This window comes from Bactrocera neohumeralis, chromosome 3, assembly GCF_024586455.1.
Source record: "Bactrocera neohumeralis isolate Rockhampton chromosome 3, APGP_CSIRO_Bneo_wtdbg2-racon-allhic-juicebox.fasta_v2, whole genome shotgun sequence".
NCBI lineage: Eukaryota > Metazoa > Arthropoda > Insecta > Diptera > Tephritidae > Bactrocera > Bactrocera neohumeralis.
In genome coordinates, this window is record NC_065920.1 from 6,924,955 (window position 1) to 6,937,458 (window position 12,504).

Here is a 12,504-nt window from a genome sequence, read left to right on the forward strand (position 1 = left end):
CATACACACATGACTATAATGTCGATTTACCCATCAATTATGTAGATGCATCAATTTTCCAATAAAACCAATCGATATTGCAACAAACGGACAGGCGGCAATTACAATGGCAATTGTAAATGGAACAACAACAATACAAAAAATACAAAAACATAATATTTGTTCCACTTTCCGTTAATTGTATAACGATTTGGGCCTTTCAGTGAGCACTTCAAAAACAATGTGGCCACAAAAAAAGTTATGATAAATGAATTTGAAAATTGTGCGCGAATTTTTCAACGAAAAAATAATAATAAATTAGATAAAAAATACATTTAATATATGCATAAACAATTTAGAGCAAAATTATATTTGAAATGGCAAAAATTTATGCGCGCGAAAAACCGAAAATAATTTTTGGCGTCCAAATCGATTATTGCCGTAAAATTGCCCGAACGGCCTGACGTGAGTGGCTGCTGCCTGCCACATATGTAGTTGTTGTAAAAATCGGCGGTTGTGGCATGGAAAGTTGGCACATGGTGACTGTGGTCCTGCTAAGCTTGTTAGTGGGTGAGTCGCTGCATTGCCTAGTACGCGTTTGTCTATGCGTGTGCTATGCCACACCGCGTTGTACGTCGTGTAGCATGTTGCATGCGCCTATGCACTGCTGCGCTCATAAATCACGCAGCTGGCCGACATAAATACGCACTCGCTCGCGCGTTTGCTGTTCGCTTATCGAGCGAATGCTTATTTATTATTAATAATCGTAATAAAATACACAATCGTGCGGCGGGATAACGACCGCCGTAAATGCTGTAATTGCTGCAAAGCTTGGCTGTTGGCGACAACTTAAAGCACCTCTAATACGCGTATGGATATACTTTTCCATTGTTGTTGTTGTGCTTCAAATAGATAGCTGCGATATGCTTTACAAGCGCCCGCGCTTTTGCGTTTGACCGTGATTTACACGATCGCAACTGCGGACAGGCAGCCACACACCCACAAATTGAACATGTGATAACGGTTTTGGCAAATTTACACTTCTTATATTCGTAAAATGTGCCTATAAATCTACAAGGGCTTACACAGGCGGCCACAAAATCTATGATATGCAGATTTTTTTTTTGGAAAATTCAAAATTTTTTCAGATATTGAAAAAAATCAAATTTTAGTTGATGAACAGACCTATTAATTAGTAATTCCTTTTGCCCTTTCAATGTCCAATCCGTCGGCACCTCCGATTATTTCCTTATTTTCTTTGCCATTTACTACAACAGCAAAAAATAATATTGGGAATTATTTATTCCTTCTGTGTTAAGTTTATGAGCTCTTGAAACCGTATACTTCCCAATGAGGACTTTCACTTTTTTAGCAACTCCTTATCCTAAGTCACGACGTTCCAAACAACGTAAGTACAAATTCTAACCTCAAAAAATTACTGAAATTTTGTAGGATTTTGGAGGTTTACTGTCAGGAGCTATCCATCAACTCCATCTTCAGACTTCCTGACTATTGCAGACTTTTCCAAGACGACGTTGCAGCCACTATGGTAGCAGTAGATCTACTGCTCCGTAGAGCAGCTTTCTACAGAGAAGTAACCATCCATTCAGATAGCAGGGCGGCGATACTAGCCCTAAACCCATTAATAGTGCGTTCAGGGTTGATCAAGGAGTGCTTAACCTCACTATCAATAGCATCGAGTCTCTTTGTGGTAAGACTGGTATAGGTGTCAGGCTAGAGCGAAATCGTAGGAAATTATAAAGCTAATAAGCTAGCAGAAAAAGGCACCCTAGAATCGCTGTCAGTAGAATGGCTGAGGAGGTCTTCGCGGGAGCTTAGTCAGCGCTGAGCCACCTTCGGTACATGCGTTGTCGCAAAATCCCTTGTGGGGAACCTTACGCTTGGAAACACATACCTTCAGACATCCCACTAAACTGGCGGGAATGCAAATTAAGCGCCTGTGCGAATTTTTATTGGCTACTAAGCGTTTTGCTAATTTATACATAAGTTCGAACACAGGAGTTCTTCTTTTCTGTGGCTTCACAAAACTACATACTACATACTTCATAGCAGTCCACGTGGGATCTTTCTAGATCAGCCATCTAACCAAACCTAACCCAGAACACATTTTAGAAAAGTTGTTTGAGACTAAGACTTTGGAGGTTATATAGTTACTAGTCCAAAGAGGTTGAAAGGACAGAGTAGTCCCAATTGAGAAGCACAGCTCCCAGTTTTTTCTGGGAATTTTCCGCATAAATCATCATTGCAGCCATCTGCCTGGAGCGAAGCAGACTTCTAGGAACACCAAGAGATCTTCCCTACAATTCGTCGAAGAAAAACACAACTTACTATACCGAATAAATTTGGGTCTAAACACACTTCTGACAAGTAATAAGCCCAATTCACAATGGTGCTATTAACACCTTCATTGAATCTCTGCTAGCATACGTCCTTGGTGTTCAAATACCGCATATTTCAGAGCTCCAGTTGTCACGTGAAACTAAATTTATATTAACTACTTGCTATCTAGAATTGAGAATAGCATACTAAGCATATGTCCCTCTTTGTATACTCCACCAAAACAACTCACCTAACACCCCTTTCTTAATGGTCCAACCCCGTCGGAACTACCGTTTTCTGGACCTAATGCTCAGTGACTTCGACTTGCCTTTTATTCTAAAACGGATCACCAAAAGAACTACATCCGTCTTCGAAATTCTTCTAAATCAAAAATGTCCGATTTTAGATGAACTTATGACCGAGCCAGTGGTAGTTATAGATAGGTACTTTTTAAGCTACACTACTTCTACTCCTCTGATGTATATTTATTGTGCACTCCAAACTTTTAGACAATGTCGAAAAAATTGTGGTATAAACTTATTTTAAGCCGGTGTCAGATATAATTCAAATCAAAACTCTCTGCCGAGCTCTTCAAACCTCTTTCACCATAAAGAGTAAATCATAAAACGGTCAATAATGAAGTATCAGTCAATTAAATTCAATTCTTTGGTATTTTCCTTCTTAACCAATTTTAATCTATTTCATCCACAGCAAAAAAAAAAAACAGTTCCTTCCCTAAAAAGAACTTCGCTCATATTTGTACCTTCTCTCTAAGGAACCTTATAAAGTAATTGAAATGTGACTAACTTTAAATAACAGCAAATAAATAAAATAACAAAAGGTAGTCTAAACCACAGCAAAAGTCTCAGCGGACCACCGCCAAGCTACGTTTTACACATAATAGAGATTTATTTACATTTCAACAAAGCGATTTGGTAAATAGTCGTCGCAGCAACGAGCACATTCGGACCACTAAGATAATGATATCTACATAATAGCATCTTTTCAGCTACACCTTTAGCACACCATTTCCATCAACGCAGTTACATTTTATCGTGCTCACAAACATTTTAAGAACTTGATTATCAGCATTCATTGCGATCGATGGTAATCAATTCCCAACGCGATCACCACGCCGATTACCGACCGCGATCTCCACGACTGTCGCACAGCCGCCGCAAATCCAGCTATACAATTATAGTATACTTACATGAAAAAGGAGCGAAAAAGCGCAAGAAGCAGGCAACACAGAATTCTCGCAACCCATCATTTGGTTCACCACTCCGCTGCGCTCGGCTCAATGTTTAACCATCGTTGTACGCTTCAATTTACCAAAAGTCCGTTCAACAGCAGCCATGACTAAGCTTCCTAATTGAAATTATAAATTTATGCGCTCGTTTGTCGTCGCTGGTTGGCTGGCTAGTTGGCCGGTCGAGCTGCCTCACTGCATCATTGCCTTGTTTATGCTCCCCGTAGCATTGCTGTTGTTCGCTGCTGTTGCTACCGTCATTATTGCTGCAGCTGCACATGCGCATGTGTCCAAGTCAAGTCAAGTCGAGTCATTTCAACATTGACAGCAGTCAATTGGCCGACCGGGCATTCAACTTGGCTTGCTGCGCTCTTGGAACTTGTTGCACATTCATTGCTTGCAACATTGCGCGCTTAAACAGCATCTTCGTCGCAGCATGGTAGCTGACATAATGGGAGGGTTGTGTTGGGCGGCACTGTGGGGAGGTTTTGGTAAGCGCAGAGGAAAATATTAAATACATATTTTATAAAAAGGGTAAGGGTTAAAGTGTTTTACTTTTTTTCAATTTATGATTTCGATGATTTTTTTTATATAAATGTAATGTAAATAATGCAACCCTGTTGAATTCTTTTTGTGGGCGGCGCAGTTGCAACTCTGTAAATGTTGCTAACAGCTGTTTTGGAAACAACTACTTGCAAAAATTTTTTTTTTTTTTGATTTTTCACATAATTTTCTACGCTCCAACCCCACTGTGCCCATGAAGCAACGGTACTTGCAAATACAACACTGTTTTTTTACTAACTATTTTAGTAATTTTATACATACCCATATGTATAGTATATTAAAATAAGTATAAACTACCGCCGGTGGGGGGTACATCACTCTATGTTAGGCCCGACTTAAGTTACCAAATTGAATATCATTTGGAAAATTGAGTGTTCGCGTTGACGCTGCAACGTAATATTTAGCGACAATTTACACAAAATGTCATGCGTGTTGACAGCTATGACGGACACATCACAAGCCATGGCGTAAATAGACAGACGCATACACTTACACACATGTTGTGAGCATGTATATGTTTCTATGTATGTGTATTGATAGTTATTCGCGCTCGATATCAGCGACAAGCGTTGTTGACATTTATTTGCCAGCGATTACCATTTTTTCCTGTTTTTTCCATGGATTTTATTATTATACCCTGAACAGAAGCCATGTCCCTCCGCCTGTCCGCCTGCCTATACCCACAGTTTTTGAGATATCGATCTGAAATTTCGCACACGTGCTTTTCTCTCCAAGCAGCTGCTCATTTGTAGGCACCGCCGATTTAAGACCTTTATAACACTTAGCTGTCATACGAACTGAACGATCAGAATCAAGTTCTTGTATGGAATACTTTTTCATTTCATCTTCACGAAATTTATCATGAGTTATCATTTATCATGTCTAAGGCAATAACGCAATCTCCGAAGAAATTGTTCATATCGGACCACCATAGCATATACATAGCTGCCATAATCAAGTCCTTGTATGGAAAACTTTTGTGTTTGAAAAGGTTTCTTGACGAAATTCAGCACAGATTATTATCTCAGGCATCGCTATAAACTCCGCATATATTCTTCAGTTGGGACTACCATAGCATATAGCTGTCATATAAACTGACCTGTCAAAATCAATAAAAATATTTTTTTTACCCTTTTGTGCTATAAGAAAGGCACCTGTGAAGGGTATTTTGGCTACGTGGCAGCCGCTTTTCTCGTTTAGTTTTTTTTTATTTATTAATTTATGTTTTTTTGTTGCTTCTTTCATTGGTTATGCCTTTGCCATCCAACTTTTTTTGCTGCAGTGATTTTAGTTTTTGTTGTTGTTGCATGTTGTTAATAAAAATTTATAAGCCTTACTTTGTCATTGTGCGCATTTTTATGGGCATTTATGCGTTCGATTTATGTACCAGAAGTTAGTTAACGATATATTTAGCATCTGCGTGTACTTTTGTGTGTGTGTGTAACTCTATGTGTAAAAATAAAAGTTGCCGTGGTTAGTAGCGTAAATACATTAAAAAGTTGATTAAAAGTGCTATTTATATAATCGTGCTGACACACATTGATGGAAATAATTATATTTGGGACCCGCCTGCTTGTAAATATTCAAATTAATTGATCGTAAAAAATGCACTTCCTTGTAAATATACATACATATACATATATACATAGTATGGTTTATATAAATCTAGACATGATTCGTCAAGACGCTTGTTGACAAGCTTTTCACAACAACGTGACCTTGATAGTTTTGTCCTTTTCATATTCTGTCATCAGACCCTTTTCTTAGATATACTGATCAGTATTGATTAGCGCATAAATCGGCCGGTAATGCTGCAGTTTCGCAGCCAATTGACTGGGTCATTTCGTGAGATAACACCTTCACTATACTTGGTTTGAATTGAATCGATTGTGACATTCGTTTTGTGGCTTTTGGTGCCGTCCTGTTGGAACCACATATTGTCTAAGTTCATATTATGCCATTCGCCCCAAAAATATTCGGTTATCTAATGAGCGTTAGCGATTCCCATTCACATTAACGTGCTGGTCTTGATCATCACTGAAGAAGTACGTCCCAATGACGCAGCCGACCCTTAAAACGAACCAAGCCGTAATTTTTTCGGTAGTTGCACAGCCCAATTCACAAACATACGACGATTCTGGTGGTCAAGCGGCTTCAGTTCTTGCGTCAATTTGAACTTGTAAGTAATTTTACCAAAATTCACCACAACGACGTCACAGAGATGCTCAACGCTTGAGAACGACGTGTGGGAGACTGATTTGGGTCTTCCTCAATTAATGCGCCAGCGGCACCAATATTCTCGACACTACGGGCTCTTCACTGGCAAGGGAGCTTTTTTGTATTGTGCCTATGGACTCAAATTTTTCCACTAGACGCTCAATCGTTGATCTGACAGGACGATTATGGCACCATTAATTGGACGTAGCGCTCTTAAAGCTGAGGCCACTGACACCGAATTTTGGTAGTAAATTTTAATAATTTCGACTCGTAGCTGGATAGTATATCTTTCCATGATGAAATGGAAAGAGAAATGTCAAAAGAGCTGGTAAAAATATATCATCGTTTGCTGACCCTATCGGTCTACTTTTGTAGCGTCCGTATGAAAAACCCATTTACTATGTTCCTGACCGAGCTTATTGATGGCCCGTTCACCAACGCAACCATTCGCTTGGAAGAGCTTTGTGCGCGAACAGCTTTTGTTGGATTCGGCTCATTTTGAATCACCCATACAGTCGATTGCTGCTTACTTTCGGACTCATACGCGTAAATTCACGATTCAAGATCTGTCACGATAGGTCACATACCATCTTTCAATATCAGTTTACGCACAGCATCAATAGTTTCCGGAACAACAACTGATTTTGAACGATCTTCACGAAGTTCGTCTTGAAGTTATCGATCTATAAATACAGGTCTTTGATGGAGCTTCATCCCCAAAATATTAACTAAGTTCATTGATGCGCTATTGGTGCGTTAATACACGTTGAAAGTAGTCAAAAATAATCCGCCGAGATGACCGAGATGAATATTTTAAGTTACTGTAAACAGCACAAATAGTGCTCGTAAGTCCAAACGTTATGAGTATGCATAGCGTCAAAAACATCAAACTTTACGATATAATTGTGAGTTGCCAGATTGCCATCACTCGAGTGTCACAATCCTGACATATAGAAGACATCATACATAGATTTCCTAAAGCAGCTTTACCTTTAGCCATGTTCTAAGCTGGGTAACATCTAAAAACTTCTAACATTCCAAGAAATGAAGTATAATCGTAAACTCATAAATTTTTAAGACTGCTAACTGTAACTTATTGCCCAGAAGTGAAAATACACCTCAAGGCAATCATACCAGGACTCAGTAGCTACTCAGTTTCACCACGTTGCAAGCTTGTTAGATATCAGTTTCGCTATAAATTTTTGAATGCATATGTATGTATAGAGAATATACAGCAGTGATTGTAAATTTTTCACACAGAAAGCAGATGTTCATAATTTCAGCTAAAGTCAAGAAAACAGGTCTACAGCTGTAACTATGAACATCTGCTTGCTGCGTGAAAAATTTACAATGGCATCCAGCAAATGTCGCCCTCTAATTAATTTAATAACACAATTCCTGCGAAATATTTTATGTTTTTCCTTATCGATTCCTCTACCTCCAATATTTTCTTCTTTGCCGCTTTCAGTGAATCGTTGGCTTCTATGCCACATCCAGTGGCTTGTATGACCAAATGCAGTTGCTTGTTTTGCCGCAACTCATAAAATAGCATATCTCAGCCTAACCGCCACTTTGCTATCTATGAACATAGTATGTAGCTGCGCATGCGTCGCTGCCAACTTCAACATCCCACCATCCTTTAAGTGCCGCTGATTGGCCGTTTGGCGTGTGCATTTACATGTAAGATTAATAATGATGTTGCTTTAGTTTTATGTCAGCGCTTCGGGCGTTGCGCTGTTCTGCGACAAAGCGCGGCAATTTTTCCTACAAATATGCTGTAATGTCGCTGATAAATATGCTGCATGTTGCACATGCAAGTGTGGCATTGTTGCAACACCACTGCCGCGCTGAGCTGTCACATGCTGGTTGCACTATAAATTATTACAGGTACATGTGTGTACACTTCAAATTATGTCATAAAGCCGCCAATGGATTTGTGTTAGTATGTGTTTATGTGTCAATGTAGTGGTATTCTGTGACATGGTATTTTCTAGTTGGACATATTTTTTAGCTTAATAAAGATTATCTGTTAAGAATGCAGCACAATATTACAAATACCATAACCTACAGTGATGGTTACGTAATAAGGAACGGGGATTTTCTGCGGAAAGCTATACTATACGATATAAAAAAGCATATTATTTTTTATAAAAATTTATACACTCTCAAATAGTTTTTAGAGGTCCAGAGAAGTCGTCGTAAAAACCCTAATTCCATAACCATTAATCAATGATGTCTTGGTTTGTTGTATTCCATTATATTTTCTTATTTCTGTTTTAGTTTTTCGCATAAATTCACTTTCTTATTGACCTCTCATCTTTTGTCATATTCTAAAATATCTTTCTATTTATATTTACCATTTCGTCACTTCCGCTTTTTACTTAAAACAAAAATTCTATTAGTTTATTTGCTCATATAAAGCTGTTTGAGATTTTTAGCCCGAACAGATACTTCTAAGTTATATACAGATTTTACTCATATAGAAAGAAAATCGGAACCCTATAAAATATGGTTTTTCAGTAGGGCACTGCAAAAGTAGACCGATAGGGACAGCAAACGACAGCCATATTTTTTCTGTCTTCAGTAAGGTGTGCCTTTAATATATAACAATTCGAACCGCAATCTTAAGAGAGCTTCAGTTTTTGAGATATCAATGAAATTCTGAAATCCTACACACTTTTCTTTGAGATATGGCTTCCAAAGTTGTATTCATCTAAAAGGGACTTTTGTTATGATGTTTTTCTTACCTATAGAATAGCGGATAATTCCATTTATTCGGAATTTTGCTACTATCAGGCTCTGTCCAACTCTTATATATTGTACAACAAACGCCTGTATATAATTTATTGAAATAGATTTATTTATATGCCTACCACTGTGTATTGACAAAGGAATACGAAATAAGTACATAAGTATTACCCTGTAGGAAACTTTGATATGGAAATTTTAACTGAATTCCTTCACTAAGCTGCAAACATAGTATGCCAGAAGTTCCTGTAAAGAAATACTTGTGGGCAAAAAATAGTAAGACTTTTTAATTTAAATTTTAGTGATGTTTGCCAAATGTTAAGGCACTGGTGCACTCCTTTGAATTCCTTCCGAACGACCAATCTGTCAACAAAAAATACTATGCTTAAGTGTAATGCGGTCGTTTACGAGGCTGGTACCCTTCGGGACATTTTCTAACTTTCGTTTTCCCATCTTGCGATAATGCGACGTCGCTTTACTGCATTGAATCTCTTCTATCGTGAATTTTTTACCAATTTCGTGCTGTAAGCACCGCATTCGCCTGATTTAATTCCGCATTGAAGGCTATTCCGGTAATTAACTTTAACAACTTAGACTAGATTACTTTGTGGGGACAACATAGATTTTGAAGAATAACACACAGTGGTATTTTAAAAGATTACTCCCAACTTTATCTAACTGCGCCGTTACTTGTATATATCAGTGTATTTTTCCTGCAGACGGTGTATTTTTCCTTTCAAACTCGGTATTTGTAAGTAATATTAGTAGCTTTAAAAGCCTAAACTCGAGTTTGTGGTCCAACGTAGGCAAATTAGAAGGGCGGCAACTCTGATAAATATTATTTTTAGTCTACCCCTACTTTTAGCTGCTAACTTTTCCTACTTCATTGGTATGTCACTTACACATCTCTTGTATTATTTTCCTACAGTGTGCACCATCTGTAAAAAGCTACAGATATGTTTTCCATATACATACGTATATACACCTAACTGAATGCCCACTTATAATTATTTTTATTTTTTCCCCACTTTCTTGCATTGCATTCCATTTTAATTTCTTTCGCTCCAGTCGAAAAAGGGAATTTTATTAAATTCCATTCGGCGTTGTTGGTGTTTAGCTAATTGCTTTCAAGTGAAAACATTTCTTGCTACATGATGCAACCATAACGTAGCGTCTTGTTATGGTTGGCAATTGTTTAATTATGGTTGTGTCAATAAAACAATTAACGAATCATTAGTAATGGTCAGAAGTGTCGAATATTTCAATTGAGTTAGAAACACCAATAAGGAGACAAAGACGGCAGAGCTATTGTTGTTGGTTTTCTTGTTGTATTTTATATCTTTTTTATGAGTCCATGCAGTTGAATAAGTGGTGAAATTTCTGTGCTGATGATTCGGGCAAGTTGTTGGAAAGAATGAAGAAAGAAAGAGATGCGGTTCTGTGCGATTATATTATGGATTATTTTCAACTTACATTTTTTTATTGTTGGCTTTCTGCACAATTTCTATTCGCTTCTTCCTGATTAGAACCAAAACTGTTTCCTTACTGAACTAGTTTTTGTGGACCCCATTTTTTCGATGTAGTGATCGACTGTAGAAAGAGCAAATAAATTGTCAAACTTCTATCAAAGACGCGTCACAGCTTCTGGCCGGAATATAAATATGTCGCGGGACAGTCAAGAAGGAAATGTTGAGTTGTTTCCACCTCATCCTCTTCCATACAGCGTCTGCAGAAGGCGTTTGTTAAGATTCCCAACCTTACTGCATGGACGCCAATAGGGCCATGGCCTGTTAAAAGCCCCACAACAAGTTGGAAGCTAGCCTTACGCACTAGATCTCTTACAATCGATCTTGGGCCAAAAGGTTTTTGCGACCGCGCATGTACCGATGGCGGCCCAGCACTGGCCGAACTCCCGCGAATCCCAGCTATTTAGGCAGAACAGGAGAGGATACGGGGACACCAACCCACCGTTCTACCGATAGCGGCTCTAGGGTGCCTTTCCTTGCCAGCTCATCAGCTTTACAATTTCCTGCGATTCCGCTGTGGCCTGGCACCCATACAAGTCTTATCACAAAGACACTCGATGCTATTGATAGCGAGGTTAGGACCAAACCGGAACGCGCTGTTGAAAAGTTCAAGGCTGGTATCGCCACTCTGCTATCTGAGTGGTTGGTCATTTCTCTGAAGGAGGCCTCACTACGGCTGCAACCTCAACTTGGAAAACACTGCAATAGTCAGGAAGTCTGAAGCTGGAGTTGATAGAGAGCTCCTGACACTAAACTCCTCCACCAATCTTCTCCCCAAGCTTTGACCCATCCGTGAAAAAGTTCACTGGTCCTCTCCTCCAACCGTTTCTTTCCATCCACAACTTCCTCACCGGTATATGGACTGAGAAGGAGTCGCCAGAGTTCTTTTTGGTGATATCAAAATATTCATGACTAATTGCTTTGTGCTAATTTAGGTACGAGACGCATTTCACCGTCTTTACTCCCATCCATGCCACAAAAGTGATATTGCAATTTTGGAAAGCAAAAATTCGCATTTGCAATCATTTTTGCGCACTTACACTAATTACATTCAAATATTTTCTTCCCTGCCATTTCGAGCATTTTTAATTGCTTGACAGCCCACAAACTACTAATTCATCAAAATACAAGTCGGCGATGCCGATCATACCACTGGCCAACGACACGATTTCTCCATTATTGGCTTTACCGCTTTGGAGCTGGCTGGATAAGCTACAGCCACCACCACCACATTGGCGCATGCGCAATCATTCGATCAAGCTGCTGGAGATTACAAGCGTTCCTGGGAGTTGCCACACTGGAATTCCGCATATGTCAGGGGAATTTCGGTATTTTGTTACGCCTCCAACACTGCCGCCACGCACACTGCTGTCACTGATATCAGCACTGCGTGGTCGCTGTAATGAATTCATTTTGGTACAGCTTCAATGCGCATGCGCGTTCATGCTGCGCTGCAACAAATTGCATTTGGCCCGTAATGGGAGCAGCATGCTGTGTAGCACACTGCAAAACGGCCATTATTGGTTACATTATCAGGTAACTGTTGGCCACTGTTGTACTTCACTGCAACTGTTGTTGTTGTAGCTGTTTTGAGATGTATAAGGTTAGGTTAATGCGAATTTCGTGCCACACGATCAAGTGGTGTTTTTCAATTCTTACGTGGTTTGTGTTAATAAAAAATTGCTGCGAACACATGCCGTTGGTAATAGGTGTTTCGAGAAGGGTGGGTCGATGATAGAAAAAATGGGGGGGAGTCGAAATTTTCGGTTTCTGAAGCTAGTAAAAAAAATCGAATATCACTTGAGATGGTTTTTATTTGTAGTAGCGGTTGATATGGGCAAGTTCTTTAGGCTTACTGACTGTTTTGCTTAGTTATTTAAC

At 39.1% G+C, this 12,504-nt stretch overlaps 1 protein-coding gene across 4 annotated transcripts in view; it reads left to right on the forward strand.

Moving 5' to 3' along the window:
- LOC126754154 (cGMP-dependent protein kinase, isozyme 2 forms cD4/T1/T3A/T3B) overlaps positions 1-12,504 on the forward strand; it is a 137,207-nt gene that overhangs the window by 68,481 nt on the left and 56,222 nt on the right. The gene's annotated exons all lie outside the window — the stretch shown is intronic.